The sequence below is a fragment of the Sander lucioperca genome, chromosome 3 (assembly GCF_008315115.2).
Source record: "Sander lucioperca isolate FBNREF2018 chromosome 3, SLUC_FBN_1.2, whole genome shotgun sequence".
NCBI lineage: Eukaryota > Metazoa > Chordata > Actinopteri > Perciformes > Percidae > Sander > Sander lucioperca.
In genome coordinates, this window is record NC_050175.1 from 6,596,368 (window position 1) to 6,604,293 (window position 7,926).

Below are 7,926 nucleotides of genomic sequence, written 5' to 3' on the forward strand. Positions count from 1 at the left end.
GACCCACACACCACACAACACAGCACACCCACACACACACACACACCACACAAGAGGCAGGTAAGATGTGTACTAATGTAACTAGGCATGCTGGCCCTGCATTGTTGTTTTACCTCTCCACGAACATTTTCCTCAATGGATAGTTAACAGGCAGGAATTTCTGTATGGTGTGAGCAAAGGGTGGAAAAAAATTCCTACCACTTCTTTCTTTCACTATACTCACCCCTGCTCTGCAAAATGTATTTAATACTTTCTCATTTGATTGCACATTTCTGCCTGGATTACAATTTCAGTGTGCCAGTTTATAACTCAGTAAAAAAATCCTCCAAATTAAAATTACCAAATACCTCCGAGAACGAGTTGTTTTCTGATCTGACACCTCCAAATCTATTACAAATCATGTTACAAAAACTAAAAGTGCTTTTTAAAATCCGACAAGGTTGAGATTCATTTGGGTTAAGGCAAAAACAGTCTAGGGTCCTGGTTGACAGAACCCAATGCTTGCAAAAGTCCAACGATTTTGTTGAGCCCATCCACTTTCCATGCTTTTGTGGCTTTAAAAGCTTTGGGTACGTAGCTTTTGATATGAAGGCCCGTCCTTTACATTCAGCCGTTGCAACTGATTTTGCTAACCAAGCAAAATGGAGACTACATCGTCCCCACAACTCTCTCTGTCTCTCTCATAGGACATGTTCAAGATTTGTGGCGTCCTTCGGCTTTCCCGCGCGGATAAACTCAGTGAGATACATTGCCTCTTCTCTGAAGATTCCTCATTTTTTTTTAACCTTGGTTCCGGCCCTTGGCTACTACAACGTGTGTGAGGTGCTGTGGTTTGGGTCTGTCATGGAATGCTTGTATCCTTGGACACGCGTACATTTTTTGTTCCATTACTTAGTTCCCATAGGGCGCCAGAAACCTACGCACTTATAGCTTTAAGATTTATGCACATGGACCGTACTTCTTCTTACTACCAATCCCACCCTCCGTCAATGAGTCCCATTGCATTGATGGTGAAAATGACCGTTTCCATGCAAAATTGTCCGATAAGTTCATTGATTGTCCATAAATCCTCAATGTTAACTGCTCGCTGTAGAGTGCCTATTGATAGGGAGTAGTGCATTAAGTAACCAAGGTATTTTTTAGAACAGCCATATTCCTTGCGCCAGTTACAGGTGTCCCTTTGAACTGTAAAGCCATTGGTGTCTTGGGGCACGACGGTGCTGTCACATCTCTAACGAGTTCCACTCAGTCTGATCTTTGGTGAATATTCCTTTGTTTATCAGGATGAAATCCGACTGACTTTTGGGTTTCACCCTCATCTTTTCCGCTGGTCCAAGTTTTTTATATTCAAAATATGGGTTTCTTTCAACCAAGTTGGCCCCAAAATGAACATGGATCATGGATGTACGTTGTATTTAAACCCCATCTCACCATTCTTTCGCAGGTAACATTATGACTACTTTCATGAATTGTGGTGTTTTATTCAATTTTTATAGCCGTTGAAAAAATGTTTATGGTTCCCAAACAGTAGATCCTGAGCTAAACTTTGACATACACCAGCTCTGTCTATCCTCTCAACAGCCTCTGATCTTCACTATTCGTCAAAAATAATTCCATGAATTTCAGCTCGTTTACTTCAAAATTAGTTACTTCATATATTTCGGTTATTGACCATGAATAAAAAAAACGATTGGAAAAAGTTTCCCACAAACTTGATTTTCAATTTTTATCTGAGAAGTTAATGGCGACAGGAAACCACACCAGGGTTCTGACTTTTTCTTTCACCGGCCAGCTTCATTGACACTTTTGTTTTTTAAAGGGTTTGTGTCTCTACAACCTTGTGGATGGACTATTGGACTATCCTAGACTTTGGTTTTCCCTGACTTTTCCTTTATAGCGCCATCTGAGTTAACTGTGATGGTTTTTGTTCGTGAAAATGACTGTCAGGGATGAAGTGAAATAACTTGGCCTAAATGAATTACTTTTGTCTATCATCACATCACCATTGTCGTTTGTTTCCCACATACTATGCTTTACATACTAATGACAATTCACCTCAGCTGACAGTGTGTTTACGCTAATAACCAAATCATGGCTAACACACTAAACAAATGCTTAAGAGCTTATTTGTTATCGTTTAGTTTAAAGACCATCACTCGCTCTGTGCCCTCGTTTAAAGGTAGCAACGACAAAATGTCTTCTGAATCCCAGTTGGCGGGTTGTGTAGTTCTTTCTGGAGAGTCGCCACAATGATGTGTTTTAAACTGTGTCATATGGCTGAGTCCATGTCCGGCGTTCGCGTTCTGCGCAGCCGTCGTATTTGTGCCGCCCCTGTGTTACCCTCTTATACCAAGCTAACTGATCAGAGGACTCTGCTCTGTACTGACAGACAGATGGGAGAAGCATGTGCTCAGTGCGCAAGGAACCTTCTTTCTCTCTAGAAGCACATGCTGCTTCCTCATCTTCCCACCTCTCCTTGATACATCTTTTTTACATGAACGGCCGCCTCTGTCCTTCTCCCTTCCCTCTACCCTCATCTCCTTTTCCTCGTTAAACCAACACCCCTTCTCCTTCTCGCCTCTTGCATCCCGTTTAACCAGATTCTTCAGACATCAATTTTCTTCAGAGAAATAAACTTCTATTTCACAACACCGCATTTATTTCATTTACCTTGTGCCGGCAGCGTGTTTCTTGGGATATCACAAGATCACGCTATAATTACGGGATACATATCACATGAAAAAGCCAGCTCCACCTAATGGCTTTGTGGCTGAACTACCAGTCTCAACTGCCTATGTCACTATATTGAAAAAATGACTTGTGATATTTTTTTCCTGCGATTGAAAAAACGACAACTTAATTTTTAACAAGATTACCTAAATAGCTCTATTTGGAAATATAATCATTCTCACTACTGGGTTTATTTTGTAGGTCAGTTAGGGAACTGAGGGAACTTTATGGCCGAAGATACACTGATTACCCTATTGTATTTCATATAATCCTACTCAATGCCAGGCTAAGATGAATGACGTAATAATGCCATGCATGTTGTCTCCATCCGCTTAATTTCGGTGTTGTCGACTACGGGGACCTAGCCTATGGGTTCTTTTCTAGCCATTTGAGCAAGCAGTTGAGGGTCGATTGGGTGTGTTGGCTTGCTGTATGACAAGCTCCCTGTGCTTGTCCCCTGAGCATCTACAAGCTGTGGTGGTCCCAGGAACATATTAAGCAGTGCACGACTTGATAGCACCTTTTTAGCTGGGCAGCTGTCGTTTCCAATTAGTACAACTGAGGGGGACCGAAGCGGAAAATTAAGACATAGCTTTGCTTTAAATCAGTGTAAAAAATGTTATTACAACATCAGACTTCTGTTGTACATTATGTTACGTTTCCCTCGCCGCTAGCTCCGAGCCGTAACGTTTCGTTTTAGACAGACACCTGTGTCTTTAGGCTAACTTTAGTAGCTTTAGCCTGGGCTGGGTAGCGCGCTTTCGGCGTAAAAAATGGCCGGGAGATTGTCCGTGCTACTTTGCATTATCAGGGATCTATATTATTCGTCGACTACTGTTTCTTCACTACGCCATCGCTGAAAAGCACTGCATCACCGTGGAGCGGCAGCGTCCCCCGGCTTACGGTACTTTTCTAACTGGGAGATCCTGCACTTCCCATGACAAACCCCGTTGGACGAAGGTTTCGTCTTCTGTCATACACGCTTTATCGCTTCCACACCGTGCTACCTGTCTGAAATGGAAGTGTCGGCCGTACAACATGTTACCAAATATCTGTTATTGAGGCCAGTCCCTGCTCGTGCGGAGCTACTATTCGTTGCTAGCTGATGGGCGTCGGTATAAGGTTAGTGTGTTTTCAATGCGCCGGACGGTTACTTCAAAACACAATGGCGGAAGCTGATAGACAATGCAAATTCGGTCGTTTATCTTGGAAGGTGGGTGTGCATGGGGTGAATTGGAGCACGCACCTGTCAACACAGCGGGGGGACACACCGTTGTGTGTGCACACCACCATATTACACCGCCTGTTAATAAATCACAACCAAACACACACCTGCGTCTGGGGTGCCATGCGTGTGTGACCGAGTCGTCTCGTATACGTGTGGGGAGCGGCTGTAGGGTTGTGGCTGTTACGTGCTCGAGAATCCCAGCGTGGGTGGGGGACGCACACAAGGGGCGGCGGAATCGCGGCACAGACACACGGGCGTGCGACGCGACCACACACGGCATGAAGGCGCAAGCACAAGGCGTAAAAATGTGTGCAATGCCCGCTGGAACTGCGAATGAGAGAAATAATAAACACAATGACACACTACACAGGGTGAACAACACACTCACACACAACCACACCACAGGAACAGGAACCCTCGACTCAGATGTGGTGTCTGTGCCTGTCGCACGTCACGCAGCAAATAATGGCATCAGAACAACAGGTGGGGTGTGGAAGGATGAAAAATACGAGGTCGGAACCATCGTTCGGGTACTTTAGAGAGCACATGCACCGGTATGTGCGACAACGCCCACAGTGTATTTACCGCGTCAAGGGATAGGTCTCATATGTATAAGAAGAAGTGAGTCCATTATGTGGACTTAAAGAGAATGATAACAGCTGCTCAGGGAACACAAAGCTGTAAAACGAGTGAGGTCCCTGTAGTAGAAGCCTCAAATCAGAGCGACGGGAGACGAGAAAGCGAACACAAGAGCGGATACCCATGTATTTGGTGAGGGGTAGAACTGATCCGCAACTAAGTGTAGAGCGCATGGATGAAATGGTGTGGTGAACGGAATACTGAAAGAAACAAACAATGAAAAGTGGGAAAGACATGCGGTTGCCCGACATAGCAAACGGCGGAGTGGAAAGGTGAGTGCAAATATCTAAAAAGATGCAATGCTCATGTACTGTGAAAATGAAGAGAGCAGGAATGCATATGCAACACACGATTAATTTGAATAAGAAAGAACTTAGTAAGTGTAGCCACCGAGAGTGGTCTTGAGGTAGAAGAGCATTGATTAAGATCACGCTGAGTAATGCAGGCTAGGCCTGGGGGGGCGTCCTGCGCCGTCTTTCTGCTGTCCTGCTTCTGTCTTTCTCCATCCCTCGTCATCCCATCCTCCTCCGACTTGTGTTTGCTGTGAGGTGTACTTGTGGACCGAATCAGGTCTGATCCCATTACAAAAGCCCTTCTTTCTCTCTCTCTCTCTCTCTCTCTCTCCTCCTCTCTCTTCTCTCTCTCTCTCTGTCTCCTCCCTCCATCATCTTCAGTTCCATCCATGCATCCTTTCCATCCCTTTAAAGCCAATTCCATCACACCCTGGAAGAGAGAAGTGTGTGTGTGTGTGGTGTTGTGTGTGTGTGTGTGTGTGGAGTGTGAGATGGGAAATGAGACAGACTGCGAGTTGAGAGGTGAAGAGGCATCATCAAAAAAGGTGCCATTTAGATTGATAGAACTTGAGGGAGACACAAAAGAGACGACAAGGGGGGAAGCAGTTTCGGAGATGTTGGACTCGATTCAAATAGCAGCTGGAGTTTTCTCTCTCTGTGTGATCAAGTGACCAAAGACAGACGGATCAGGCTGATGTTGGCCAGTCGTCATCATCGCCTGGAAGAGTTCACTTTCTTTGCAAAGCTCGTTGGAAATCATATCTGTGTTTAAAAGAATAGTTCAACATTTATGGGATGTACACACATTTGGTTTCTTGACAAGAGTTAGATGAGAAGCCGGTTTGTGAAGTATGGAGCTAGAGCAGGTGAATGTCATGTTAAATAATATTTTAGACTTCGTATTTTAGAGATACTTCATCAATACGCCAACTCTTCCACCTCAGACAAATGCAAAAACTTTTTTTTGCGATATTTGGAATTCTTTTGCGAATTTTCTGCAAGATTTCTTTATAAAATGCACATAGTAGCCTGGTTGACACCAGGGAAGGTTCATTCACAGCTCATTTTCAAAGGGGCGTCACCAACGGACGCCGCTCAAATGCCTCTGGGCGCAATTGGATAGTCCTTCAACCAATCAGACCAACGATCCGGGAGACGTAGTAGCGACAGCGGCATCAACGGGTTGCTGCGCTTCGGTGGCCGTCATGTTGAACATAAACAAAAAGCTGCTTGCCGTCGCTCCCTGCGCTATCGTCATTGTAAAGCCCGCCTCAACGGTTGTGATTGGTGCCTCGATTTGGAAAAATTGGAAATGGGCTTGAATGGGCTCTTGGCCAGACAAAATTTGCAAAGCAAATCTCAAATTTGCTGGAAGTTCATCAGGGTTTTCCCAGGCTAGTACTGCTGGTGTTTTAGAGAGATTTTGGACTAAATACTTTGAAAAAAGAATTGACCAAAGAAATATCAGTATCAGCTTTCAGCATCAGGAAGCTCTAACTGAAAACTGTTTGTCTGCTGTCCAGGGGCTCCGACTACGAAATGTGTGTGTGTGTGTGTGTGCGTGCATGCACCGACGCATTCTCCCCTCTCCTCCGTTAACGTGCTGTTGCTAAGATACCAGCTGCTCATCTTTACTCCTCCAGACACAACCAGCCTCTGTGAGAGAGAGAGAGAGAGAGAGAGAGAGAGAGAGAGAGAGAGAGAGAGAGAGAGAGAGGTGTTTCTTCCTACCCCCTGACTATCCTTGACACACACACACACACACACACACACACACACACACACACACACACACACACACACACACACACACACACAAGTGCATATGCCTGCAGATCATTAGATGAGAGGGATGCCATCTGTAGAAATCATACCTCCACAGCCGCTCGTCACCTTAAAGGTCACTGTTTGACAAGGAAGAAAGGTGTTTTTTCTCTCCTGCCTCCCACTCGCCTGCAGACACATTCCTGCCTTCTGAAACCTGGAGACAAATTAAACAAAAGCGTCGTACTGACCCAAGAGCAACTGAGACGCTTCAAACAAAAACATTTACAGTACATCCCACAACTCTTTAAACAAATCCCCGACACCCCTGCATGCGGGTAGGTAGGTAGGCCAAGGCGAGAAGGGAGAGATTTGCCTATGTTAGCCAACACATTTATAAAAAATTCAAACACACTCAAACGGTAATTTTCAGCATTTAATTAGTATTCATTTTTTTAACATTCAAATTCTATTAGACTTCCGAAATGTGTTCCAACAGCCCTAGACTTGACTTATGTTGGTGGCTAATTGTTGCCTGTAATTGAGAAAAATGATATAGGCCTGCCTTCAACAGAATAAAATATCTATAGGTAAAATAAATGACATACAGTATGTAGCCTACCCATCAACAAACAATCGGCAGAATCTGTTGTACATAACATTCAAACAGCACTGACGTGTAGTCCAACTCTTCCTGGTTGAATTACCAATAAGTTATTAATGCATGTTGCTTATGAGGAAACACGACCCAGAAAGTGTGCATATGCCTGCAGCTCATTAGATGAGAGGGATGCCTCTTAAAATAAAGCTTTCTGTGAAAAGCCACTTTCAGCTGGTGCTAACATTTTCGGCTAATTTTAGTTTTTTGCCAGGGAAATGATGAGAGCGGGCTGAGCTGGGAGACGAGTCCCAGTGCTGCTGAGTGATGAGTCACTTCAGTCAAATAAACAGCAGAGAGAGAAAGAGAGAGCGAGAGACCAGCAAAAAGCTAGAGAAATTATCTGTTTATGTGGATTGTCCACGCACTTGATGCTTTACCAGTTGGATGAGGAAGTTGGGGAATACTTTGCTTTCTAAGTATCTAAAATGTTGTATCCATGACAGACCGAAAAATCTACTTTTGAGTTAATAAATGGTCCAGCAAACGAGAAAATATTGCATTTCTCTATTTGTTGTCCAACAGCCATGAGCGTCCAAGCTACTGTGCTTCTCTGTCACGACTGCTGCCTCAGTTGTTTTTACTCTGCTCCGTCAGCCCCCCTGCCTCCAGCC